The following is a 13,603-nucleotide window of genomic DNA, read 5'->3' as shown; positions in this document are numbered from 1 at the left end:
GTCTAAACATTCTGACTTTCAAACTAAACAAAGCAGGAGGCTCAAGTCTCCTAATGTTAGCAGCTAAGACTTGGAATAAACTTCCACTTGCACTAAGAATTGACCCTGTGTTCCTCTCATTCAGGAACAAAAGGAAATGTTGGTTATTCACGCAAGCCAACTAAAACTACTCTGCTCTATCTTGACTTCTAGATCTCAGCAATTCTCAGGACCTAGCTTTGTGCAATTGTAGGATTTCCATTCAGGCCATTTATGGCCAGGTGTACTCCTACCTAAGCTCTAATTATGAACCTGGTTTTTGTACATTCTGTAAAATTCCATGACCTGCTATATGTAAATATTAATTCTATCATTGTTTAACCCACTGTATTTTGTATGCATTGTATATAATCTGTAATGTACTTTAAGAAAAAGCACCCAGATACCTTTGGTCTTGGTGCGCTATATAAGCAAATAAAACAAACAAACAAACAAATATAATAAAATACTTATCAATGCCATTTTCCCTACTTCCCTCTTCCTCTGCCCAGTGGGTGCGCTATATAAGCAAATAAAACAAACAAACATACAAATATAATAAAATACTTATCAATGCCATTTTCCCTACTTCCCTCTTCCTCTGCCCAGTGCCCAACAGTAATCCATTTCATTAGCCCATCCCTCTTTGGTTTCCGAGTACCCAATAATAATCCTTGTAATTGCAATGACATCCCTCTTCCTCATACCAATACCCAATACTAATCTATTTCATGACCCCCATATTACTGTTCCTTGTCCCAATACCTAATAATATTCCAGGTGATTATCACAACTTCATCTTCCTCGTACCATTACCCAAAAGTAATCAAGGTCATTACCCCACATCCTACTTTCTCATTCAACTAACCCCAATATTAATGCATTTCATTATCTCTATACTTCTTCCTCCCTCTAGTACCAAATCCATGTAAATATTTATATGTATTTCTTTATTTATTTATTTTGTTTATTTATATACATGAGGAACAATGCTCTTTTGATCACAAAAGAGTGTACAAAAATGAGAAATCGGATTTGCCAGGAATCATTGAACTTCTTACAATGGGGTTAGTTTGAAGGAAAATCTGACCAGGTTGTAGAGGGGAGAAAATCGACAGTCACCGGGGGACAATACATAAGTGGCCATAAGATTAAGGACAACCAACAATGGACATTTTTACGTCCAGGTGGCTGGTACGGCCAGCTGTGCTCAGGATGTGACCATGATGGGTGGAGTGCTAGAGTGGAGTCAGAGGAAGTGAGGGACAGCAATCACATGAGAGATATGTTAAGATGATAACTAAGAGGTGAGGAGATAGGCTTTTAATTTGGACTTCAACTAACCCGTGAAGATTATTTCTTGGATGTCAGCAGAAATCAGAATTCCATGCAATAAGTGCACGAAGAGAGAAATAGTGGAAGCGTGCAGAAGCACAGGTAGGGTGAGGAGCCACAAGGGCAGTCAAAGAGGCAGAGCAGAGATTACAAGAAAGCTTGTAAAGTTGGATAGAGGAAGTTAGTTACAGTGGTGTCATACTGTGAATAGATGTATGAACCAGGAGAAGACATTTCAATCTGGCCCTAGTTTGCACGTCAGCAATCCTGCCTGATGATGGTACGAGGAAGTAGGTGTGAAGTGAAGGAGTTCAAAGAAAGGAAGAGACAAAGAGAGCTAAGTTAATGATCTTGTCGAGAGCACAGAAAGCATAGTTGGGGAGAACAAAGACGATGCTAGCACAGTAGTCCGGATCAGAGAAAACAAAGTTAGTATACAAAGTAGTCCAGTTAGAGAATACAATAGTTGTCAGGCCTATTCCTCCTTTTAATGCCTGGTTTGCAGGCTCTCTATCTCTGCTAGACGCTTTCTGATTGTGGCCACAATCTACAGGCAACCATCTACAGGCCAGGTTGCCCTCTTCCTCTAAGAGTGGGCCGATAACCTCTCCCATTCTCTCTTTAACTCTACCTCTCAACCTCTCCCCCTCTGAAACCACAATCTGTGGTTCTGGAGTGGTACACCTCCAATTATCTCTTCCTTAATGCCAATAAGTCTGAGATCCTTTTTATTGGGACCGCTGCTCCCACTTTCCCCCTCTCATGCTGGCTGCTCTCCTTGGGCCCTCCTGTGAGGCAACAAACCTTGGTTTCATTTTCATCTCCACGCTTTCCTTCTCTCCTCACATCACGGACCTTGCCAAGAAGGCCCACTATTAGCTGCACCTCCTCACAGGTATTCTTACCTTTCTCAATTTCCTTCAGAAGCTCACTGTCTCTAGAGCCCTGGTTCTCTCTAGGCTGGCCTACTGCAACAGCCTCTTTCTCAATCTTCCTTCCCCTACTCTCCGCCCCCTGCAACTAATTCAGAACAGGACTGTGAGATTTATCCTTAGCCTCAAGCCCAAGGACGTATCTCTCCAGCCCAGAAATCTCTAAACTGGCTCTCAGGGGCTGCAAGGATCAAGTTCAAGACCCTCTCCGTTATCCACAAGGCTTTCTGGGGCCAGGGCCTGCATTTAAATCAACTCTCTCCTCCAAAATACCTTCCTTACCGAGCCCTTTGCTCAGCTATCCCCAACTCTCTAGGGATCAGGCAGAGACTGGGGGTAGATCTCTCTCCTCCTCCAGTGCCTCCCTCTGGGAAGGCCTACCTGCCCCTCTCAAACATGAGCCATACCACCTGAAGTTCCGGAAGCAGCTCAAGACCTTCCTTTTCTCCTCCGCTTTCTCTGTCTCCCTCCCATCCTGACTTACCTGTTTGCTGCGCTGACTGGCTGCTGGATACCCTCAGAGTCTCACTGGGTACCAGGCTCCTCCATGATCAGTCTCTCCTGCACTGCCTTCTGGCCTACCATTCACGTAGGGGCTGTAACTGTCACCTCTAAAGTCCCCTGCCTCCTTGCACTTACCCAGAGCCATGCTGCCCTGGCTACACTTACTCAGAGCACTGCTGCTCTGATTGCATTTCCCCCCCTCTCTCCCCTGCACTTCTCCCTCTCCCTTCCCCTGAATTTTGCTCTGTTGCACTTGCATGATCTGAATGACGCAAGGCCTAGTAAGATTGTTTGTCTTGTCTTCCCTCTGCAGTATTGAGTTCACAGACCCTCCAGACAAGTTAGGTATTCAATGCAGTGTTTACTGTGTTCTAGCTGCAGCAGCCCCAAACCTTCCCCATCCTCACAACTGTTATTTTTCTTCTTAAACCTAAAGATTCTACCCTGAACCAAGTGATGCATGTGGCTGGTTCTATAACAGAACACCCATGCTAACCCATAGATAAACAACATTGCAGTAACAGTGTGAGGTGACACTATGTACATTCCCTAAATAACTATGTACACATTCCCACCTGCTTGTTGGACCATCCTATTGATCATCCTATTGAAAACCCAACCTAATTTTATATATGATCCTTATTACAGACACGCAAACTTGTGGTTACCAGCAAAACCTCATCCTTCTGTCTTCCATCCATTGTCTTGTTGCAACCTGAAACACTTGTGTTTAGGTGCAGTATGAATGACAAATCACATATCAAATATCACAGATACTTGAAAGGAAGGCGGTGCCTGATTCATAATATTTAGGAGGTAGAGGTGAGCTGATTTGCAGGTTTGCAGATGAAAGTAGAGAAGGTGTGAGCAGGGTCATAGATGACACTGAGGTTTCTAGCTGACAAAGAGTAGGGGAGAGTGTCAGTTGGGAACGGGATAGACAGAAGAAGAGATGAGATTGGAAATTTTGATAGAGATATCAGATGAAGTTCAGGAAAAGAGAAGAACATTTGGGTGTCATCCGCAAAGAGTTGACACGAGAACCGAAAGGAGGAGATTCGTTCCCCAAGAGTGGAGGTGTAGAGTGTAAAGAGGAACATACCCAAGACAATGACTTGTGCAACACCAATGGAGAAGTGTGTTGAGAGGTGTTGTTGCTCCAGGAAACAAAGAATTGGCGAGGTGCAATGTAGGATTAATTCCAGGGAAGTGCTTGATCGCTATTCCCAAGAGGAAAGAGAGTAGTAAGGAGATCAGAGTGATCGATAGTGTCAAAGAAAGGAAACAGGTCAAGGAGAATTGGGATAGAAGATAGATTGGACGGCTTAGCAGATACAATGAAGTTAGACACATTCATGAGTGCAGTTTCTGGGGATTGACATGAGCGGAATCCTGCTTGTAGGGGGTATCAAAGGTTGTGGATGTCTAAAAAATTGGTGAGACAGTTGAACACAACCCTTTCAAGCTCTTTAGAGTAGCTCAGAAGGAGTGACCCAGGCCGAAAAAATTGCTGGTAGGTTCCGGTCAGCCCCTTGCTTTTTTAGGAGAGGGATGACCGTGGCTGTTTTGAAAAAGGCAGGAAAGAAAGCAGAGTCGAAGACTGGTTGAAGAGTTTAGCGAGTTGAGAGTCCACTAAACAGGCAATCGGCTTGACTAGCTGAGATGCAAGAGGGTCTGACGGCGCTCAAGATGGGTTAGCCTTCATCAGTAGAGATAACACTTCTTTAGTATTAGTGTGACTAAAGTGGGAAATAGAGGCAGAGGGTGATGGTGGAGTAGGCAGAATGTAGAATGGAGGAGGAGTAAGTGTGAGGAAGCTTAGGAGAGAGTCTCTAATTTTGGAAATGTATAAAGTGAAGTATTCAGCTAGGTCAATAGCTGTGAGAGCGGAGTTGATCGATCTAGACTTAGGAGGAGTGAGTTCAGGATGCCCTGTAGACAGTGACAGTGGTTGGAGTGAGAGTCAATGAGGGTTAGGTAGAATTCCCTTTTTGCTCTTTCAAGAGTGGACTTGAGAGAGTTCAGGGCAGAGAGATAGAGTTGCAGGCCCTCATGCGAGTGGGTACACCTCCATTTGAGCAGCAACTGACTCATGTCTGTGCAGAGAGATTGTTTGAATGGGGTGACCCATGGTTGAGGATGTTGAGATTTAGCGGTGAAAGTAAGCAGTGGGAAGGGAGAGGATAAATTAGTCATATAGTAGTGGAGAAAGCAGTGTTGGTGGAAGAGGCAATGGATGCGAAAGAAGAGAGTGAGAACGGTTGGTTGGAATGGCAGAAGGTTTACATTTCCTTTGAGTAATAGGTGAAGCAAGTGGTGAGGAAAGGTCAGAGGGTGGAAAGGAGATGGTGGTGGAAACAATTAAGTGATCATACATGTATGGTGTGACAGTACTATTAGTGGCTGACAGAGAGGTGGAGATAAGCAAGCAACCCAAAAGGTTACCCCCCCCTGTGTGGGTAGTTATGAGAACATAGTCGCTAAGAAACAACTGAAGTGCTGCTTTCTGAGATATGGTTGGAGAGGGACAGTTAAAGTCACATAAGAGATTTAGGTGATGTTTAGTGCAAAGAGAATCAAGGAGTTGCTCAAGATCATCAAAGAATGGTCCAGTGTGGCCAGGAAGGCGATAGCTGTAGATGATGTGAACTGAGTAAGTCAGAGCAATAGTAGAGCTAGTTAATTCAAAAGAGGTAGGCGAAGACGTGGAAATGGAGGTTTGTGAATCATTGAGGCGGGAAGACGGTAGTTGTCCGACTCACCGACCTCTCCCAGTCAGTCAAGGAGAGTGAATAAAGGATACATTAGAGTCATGGAAGGCCACCAGAGTGGAAGTGTCAGATGAAGAAATCCAGGTGTCAATGTTAGCAAGAAGGTCTAGGGGAGGAGAGCTGGAATGAAAGTAGTCAGTGATAAAGGATGATTTGTTGCATACAAAATGAGCATTCCAGAGTGCAATGTTCAGTTGATGAGGTAAGGAAGAGAAGAGAATAGAATTTGAGACTCATTGGAATAGAGGCAAGGTGGATAGGTTTTAGTGGAGGTATGGTTAGCTTGTCAGCTTTTTATGTTGGAAGTAGGTGGAAGAGAGATGGAGTAGTGGCAGTTTCGGGTTGTGAGTTTCATAAGGACAGGAAAGCAGGAAGATGTAGCGTGATTGGAGATAGCGTACAGAGAGGTGGCTAGGAGGATCAGCAGGAAGAGCCTGGGTGAATTCATTAGCATTGCATAGCACAGTATGGAGAGTCAGTAAACTAATTAGGATATTTGGGGAATATCCCTGCATCCCTGTTCCTGATATCAGTACGTAAACATAATCCATGCAATTACCCCACATACTTCTTCCTCATCCCAGCCCAAATGAAATCCATGTCATTATCCCCAAATACCTCTTACACATCCGACTCCACAATAGAAATCCATGGCATCACCCCAGAATCCTTCTTCCCCATACCAGCGCCCCATAGTAATCCATTTCATTACCCAAAAATCCCATTTCCTCATCCTAGTACCAAATAGAAATCCATACCATCACCCCAGCATTCCACCTCATTATATCGGTGCCCAATAGTAACCCTTATCATTATGACCTCATCCCTCTTCCTCATCCCAGTACTCAATAATAATCCATGTCATTAACCCCACATAGACCTTCCTCAAACCAGTACCCGAAGAGTCACCAATAGCAATACCCCAACATCCCTTTTCTGTACACCAGTAACTAATAGCAATACATATCATTACCCCCACATTCTGCTTCTGTATCCAAGTACCTAATAGTAATCCACATAATTACCCCTATATCCCTCTGCTACATCCCGTTATCCAATAGCAACTCATGTCATTATGTCAGCATCCTTGTTCATCATCCCAGTATCCAATAGTAACCCATGTCATCACCCCATCATCCATACCAGTTCTCAATAGTAATCCATATCAGTACCCCACATCCCACTTCTGGATCCGCCTACCCAATAGTAATCTATGTCATCATCCCAACATCCGACTTCATCAAACCAGTACCCAATAGTAATCCATACCATTACCCCACATCCTGCTTTCTCAGCCCAGTAGGCATAAGTAACCAATGTCTTTACCCCATATCTCTCTTCTTCGTGCCACTATCCAAAAGTAAACCATTTAATCTCTCCAACATCTCTATTCCTCATACCATTACCTAGAAATAATCCTTATAATTATCCCTATATCCATCTTCCCCCTCCCAGTGCCAAAAATTAATCCAGGTAATTACCCCTCATCCTACTTCCTTGTACAACTAGCCCAAAAGTAATTCATGTCATTACACAAACATCCCTCTTCCTCATATACCATCGGGAAGCAGGTAAGTGCTGCGCAGGGCAAGCCGACCCCAGATGCCCCCCACAAAGGAATCTCTGTGCCCCCAGGCCCCTGCACCCTCTTTGCGTCCCCTCTCCCCGCTCCTTCCTGGATCCCTGCTCCCGCCTCCCATCCCGCCCCCCGTTCCCCATTGGCTAACTGGGCCCGTGGGCTCGGGTCTAGCGACCCGCGGCAGCCTCCCTGCTTCCTTTACCATCGGGAAGCAGGTGAGTGCTGCGCAGGGCAAGCCGACCCCAGATGCCCCCCACAAAGGAATCTCTGTGCCCCCAGGCCCCTGCACCCTCTTTGCGTCCCCTCTCCCCGCTCCTTCCTGGATCCCTGCTCCTGCCTCCCATCCCGCCCCCCGTTCCCCATTGGCTAACTGGGCCCGTGGGCTCGGGTCTAGCGACCCGCGGCAGCCTCCCTGCTTCCTTTACCATCGGGAAGCAGGTGAGTGCTGCGCAGGGCAAGCCGACCCCAGATGCCCCCCACAAAGGAATCTCTGTGCCCCCAGGCCCCTGCACCCTCTTTGCGTCCCCTCTCCCCGCTCCTTCCTGGATCCCTGCTCCCGCCTCCCATCCCGCCCCCCGTTCCCCATTGGCTAACTGGGCCCATGGGCTCGGGTCTAGCGACCCGCGGCAGCCTCCCTGCTTCCTTTACCATCGGGAAGCAGGTGAGTGCTGCGCAGGGCAAGCTGACCCCAGATGCCCCCCACAAAGGAATCTCTGTGCCCCTGCCCCCCATGCCACCATTTTGGGGCCAGGAGGCCCTTGCTGCCTCCCTTCTGCACGGCAGCTTCCCTCCCTCAGTCCCGCCCCCTTTGTCCTCCCCTTGCCCTGATTCGTCCACCTCCCCTTTATCCCCGACTTTCCCAGGGCAGCCCTCTGCCCGGCAGCCCCAAGGCAAAGGGCGGCTCCTACAGAGGCGGCTCCAGGATGTGTCAGCAGGTGTCCGCAGGGGACGCCAAGGAAGCCAACAAACACCAACAAAAACCATGAGTGTGGCATGGGTGGGGAGTAGAGCAATCACTCTACTCCTGAAAACCCCTGCCACTCTATCTTACCTACCAATAACATAGAGTGCCATAATACTAGCATGTCCACTCTTAGATGGAATTGTGAATGTTAGCATGTTCTTAGATGGAATTGTGAATGTTAGCATGTCCACTCCTTGATGGAATTGTGAATGTTAGCATGTCCACTCCTTGATGGAATTGTGAATGTTAGCATGTTCTTAGATGGAATTGTGAATGTTAGCATGTCCACTCCTTGATGGAATTGTGAATGTTAGCACGTCCACTCCTTGATGGAATTGTGAATGTTAGCATGTTCTTAGATGGAATTGTGAATGTTAGCATGTCCACTCCTTGATGGAATTGTGAATGTTAGCATGTCCACTCCTTGATGGAATTGTGAATGTTAGCATGTTCTTAGATGGAATTGTGAATGTTAGCATGTCCACTCCTTGATGGAATTGTGAATGTTAGCATGTCCACTCCTTGATGGAATTGTGAATGTTAGCATGTTCTTAGATGGAATTGTGAATGTTAGCATGTCCACTCCTTGATGGAATTGTGAATGTTAGCATGTCCACTCCTTGATGGAATTGTGAATGTTAGCATGTTCTTAGATGGAATTGTGAATGTTAGCATGTCCACTCCTTGATGGAATTGTGAATGTTAGCATGTCCACTCCTTGATGGAATTGTGAATGTTAGCATGTCCACTCCTTGATGGAATTGTGAATGTTAGCATGTTCTTAGATGGAATTGTGAATGTTAGCATGTCCACTCTTAGATGGAATTGTGAATGTTAGCATTTAGAAGTACGCCAGATAGCCCTCTGAGAAAGATACACTAGAATTTGCATTTAGAAGCTGTCCCCAATTAGCCTCTCTGTGAAAGTTGAATTTAAAATTGTTCCCACTTGCATTTAGAAGTGTACTCAGTTGCATTCAGAGGCTGCGCCCGATAGCCTCTCTGTGAAAGTTGAATTTAGACCGGTCACCACCCGCATTATAACTGCTCCCACCTCCATCTAGAAGTGTACCCAATTGCAGTTGAAGTTGCGCCGGATAGCCTCTCTGAGAAAGTTGAATTAGAATTGTTCCCTCTTGCATGTAGAAGTGTACCCAATTGCATTTAGAAGCTGCACCCAATAGCCTCTCTGAGAAAGTCGAATTTAGAACTGTCCTCACCTGCATTAGAATTGTACCCAATTGCATTTAGAAGCTGCGCCCAATAGCCTTTCTGCGAAAGTTGAATTTAAATCCGTTACCACCCGCATTAGAACTGCTCCCACCTGCTCCTGGAAGTGTATCCAATTAGAGTTGGAAGTTGCGCCGGTTAGCCTCTGTGAGAAAGTTGATTTAGAACTGTTCTCTCTTACATGTAGAAATGTACCCAACGGCATTTAGAAGTGTACCCAATTGCATTCAGAAGCTGCACCCAATAGCCTCTCTGTGAAAGCTGAAATTTAGAACTGTTCCCACTTGCATTTAGAAGTGTACCCAGTTGCACCTGAAAGTTTGCACCCAATAGCCTCTCTGTGAAAGTTGAATAAAGAACTGTTCCCACTCGCAACTAGAACTGTACCCCGCACCTCCTCAGAGAAAGTTGAATTAGAATTGTACCCTCTTGCAATTAGAAGTGTATCCAACAGCATTTTAGAAATATACCCAATTGCATTTAGAAGCTGCACCCAATAGCCTATCTGATAGCTGATTGTAAAACGGTTCCCACCTTAATTTAGAAGTGTACCCAATAGCATTTTAGAAGTGTACCCAGTTACACTTGAAAGTTGCACCCAATAGCCTCTCTGTGAAAGTTGAATTCAGAACTGTTCCCAGCAGCGTTTAGAAGTGTACGAGGGTGTGAACTAGACGATGATAATGACTGAACGAATGTGTGGAGCGGACGAATATGAGGAACGGACGAATTTGTACAACAGACGATGCTTAATATGCTTTGGAATGAAGGAAACACTTGAAAACATACATCATACCACACCCCACGCTTACTCTCCCTCTTACACCACCACTCATCTAGAACACAGAGATACTATGACACCATTCGGTATAACTGTTCTCATATCCACATCTCCCTCTTACTCCACATCACTCTAAGTAATCATTGCTGGATTCACACCCCCCAGCCAGACGTTCTCCTCAGGCCTAACGCAGCCACACTCGTTCTGGGTAAAACCGACCAGAGCAAACACATACTCCTGACCTCTCAACCACCACACGTACAACTAAGAAGCAGCTACCACTCGATTTCCGCACCAGCTGCACACATACCTAGTGCGCACACGCACTTTTGGACTCCCTCTACTCTCTATACTGACCTGAACTTCGGTTCCCAAGGGCGTTCAACCTACCAGCGCCTTCAGACCATACCAATGGTATATAAGGCGCTATATAAATGCAAAATAACAATAACAATAACAATAACAATATAGGGACACCAATAGTAAACATATCATTACCTGCACACATCTCTTCCTCAACCTAATACCCAAAAGAATCCATCATTATCCTTACATCCCTCTTCCTCTGCTCAGTACCTGAAAGTTACACATTTCATTACCGTCATATAACTCGTCCTCATCCCAGTACCCAAGCGTAATACATGTCATTACCTCCACGTACCTCATCCCAGTATCCAACAGAAATCCATGTCATTATTCCAGCCCTCCTTCTACTCATACCAGTACCCAATAGAAATCTATGTCCTCAGCCCAGAATCTTTCTTTCTCATGGCAGTTTTGGGGGAGCAGTTTGACACAGATACCCTAACGCCTGCCCCCTTACCACTGTCTCACTGGAATAGCATGAGAAGACCTGTATGTGGGATGCCCTGTGTTGTCCTTATACTGAATCGAGTGTATGAGAGATGATATGCACTCAGACAACCATATGATATAATATGATAGTTTATCTATGTAGCGCCTATACACAATGTGTTTTAAAGCACTTCAAGGCAAGGGAGGGAACAAGGGAAAATACAATGGCATTCTTACTGGCCATGAACAGTAAGGATGTGAAATTATCTATCGTACTCGGCCTGATGACATTTCAGATAGTGCAAGAGCTAAGACATAGATAAGGAAGGGAGGGGAGAGTGGGAAGGAAATGGAAACAGACAGGTGACTACGTACTAGGCCTGATGAAATTTCTGGTAGAGCTGTATAAAAACTAAAGTTGAGAGAGAGGTGTGCAGAAAGGGAGGAACAAATCAAGTGACTATCGTACTAGGCCTGATGACATTTCATATAATGCTGGAGGGGTGGGGGGAATCAGCTAAGGGTAGGGGGGAGGAGACAGACGAGGTTGCTATCATACTAGGTCCAGGGAAAATTCTGATAGAGTAGGTGCATAGAAGAAAGTAAGGGGAGGAGGGGAGTAGATAGGAAAATGGAGAAAGGAGGAGACGAGAAAAGAGAGTAAGCAGTCAAAAAGAGTGGAGAAGCAAGAGGGGAGAGCAAATACAATTGCAGAAGTCATTAGTAACACATAATGTGGCAAGCCAGGATACAAGATGAAGATGGGAACAGCATGATTCAGGGCCACCATGAGTACAAGATGCAAAGGAAGTCCAATATGAGAGTTGAGAAAGGGTGACACACCACAAATCAATGAAGTCCATAAAAGTCAAATCGAGCATTAGCCACACGATGGTGGTGGTGAAACCAGAATGTATCAGGACAGACTCCTGCAGAAGTACCAAATGTATCCTCAAACTGAAACATTGGAAGGATGTCTGCATGCACCGATGGATATCATGTAACACTGGATGAAATCTAAAAAGAGCAGAGTAATGTTATAAAGAAGATATACAAGGATATTATAAAACAATATGAAAATACGTAAGAGAGACTATGTAACTGAAGCAACAAGAGAAACATGTATGAAATGGTAAAGTAATCAAGTATGTAAAAGTAGATAAAGTGAGTTGGTGTTCAATAAGTGTAAAAATTCAGCTACTATAGGTAGATGAGACATATAGAAGCTTGCTATAGAGGAATATATAACGTGGCTAGGATGGCCTTATTTGGAAAATGGACGCTGACTTGTGCAAAGATTTAATCTAGCTAACTCAGATACAGACACAGGATGCAGAGTCAGAAGATGCTGGAAAACAACTTTGTGTACAAAGGAAGAGGAGTCTATGTTGGCCTGGCATCAAGGATGTTATTTCAAGGAATATGGAGGCACACTTAAGCCATGAGTGTGAGGCATATTTCTCTTAGATTAAAGAAGCAGAAAGCGTGTAAAAGAGCCAAGTATTGGACAATTAACAGTGAACAAGGCTCATACAAGATGGAGTGAGCAAGTCTCTAGAGGCCAAACACCTGGTATAATTGAATCAAATAGCAGTAAATAGGAGGTCGAAATGAGCACATTTGCGGTCTCCTCACACGTGATACAGAAGTCGGAAACAAGGGTTATTCATTAAGCTGCGATTGAAGATAGTGATGATCCCAAACTCCCTTGAATCTCCCAGAACAGAGAAGACTGCAACGTCAACTACAGACGGGACATTTTGGAAAATGGTCAGGCTGATGAAAGGTGATGGACTAATTTGCAAAGTGGGGAGTAATCTGATGTGACTCAAGCACCAGGATTTCCATTTCCTTTCGTGCTGCGAGCTGAGCCGAAAGTCCAAGGTTGGTGGGAATGCCAACCTATCAGTGGCTCTATCGGGCAACCTGCTTTACAATGTTGCATAGACCAATCCGCTGCCATTTGTTCCGCTATAATCAATATCATATGTATTTAGAGGTAGTTCAATGCATGTCCTACAGATGAGGGGTAGCCAATGAAGTACTAACATGCATAGATTCTTTAAGTAGATATGTTCCCCAACCAATCCCTCCCGCCAATAGATTTGACAGTTTGCCACGTAGGATGACATCATAGATGACGCATATTGGGGTATAAAACCTCTGTCAAATTAGGTTTGTGTGTGTGTGTGTGTGTGTGCAAGCATCGGTCTGATATCTGCCGTTGTAGTGCTTAAGCACATTCTTTGAGTCTGTCTGGTTATTTGGTCTGAGATCTGAATTGGTAAATCCATCTAGCACAAGAGACACTTCAAGGACCTAAAACCCATTTTGGTAGCAGTGCGGATGGTTCAGGTCTTATCAACCTAGGCTCAGACCCAGACTCCCAAAAGATCGATCGATTGCTCCCGCCATTAGCCAGAAGACAGAAGAGCTTCCTGTGGAGAATGGCATGTAAAATCACATGTAAGAATATATGGTTGGCAGGTCCCCTTTTTACGAAATTCCTGTCCGTTCCCGGAAGGTGAACTGGCAGTTGAGGCAGAGTCGATGCTGAGGGATTAGAGCTGAGCCACGGATGCAAGTAGAACATTGAAGGAGGGAAAAGTAGGGTGAGGGACTGTTTTGTAAATAATATATATAAAGGTAACTGGATTTTAGGGGGATTTTAAAGAAGAGAAGTAGAAACCTCGAT

Source organism: Ambystoma mexicanum, chromosome 4p, assembly GCF_040938575.1.
Source record: "Ambystoma mexicanum isolate Mex_15411 chromosome 4p, UKY_AmexF1_1, whole genome shotgun sequence".
Lineage (NCBI taxonomy): Eukaryota > Metazoa > Chordata > Amphibia > Caudata > Ambystomatidae > Ambystoma > Ambystoma mexicanum.
Note: the sequence above shows the minus strand (reverse complement) of the source record.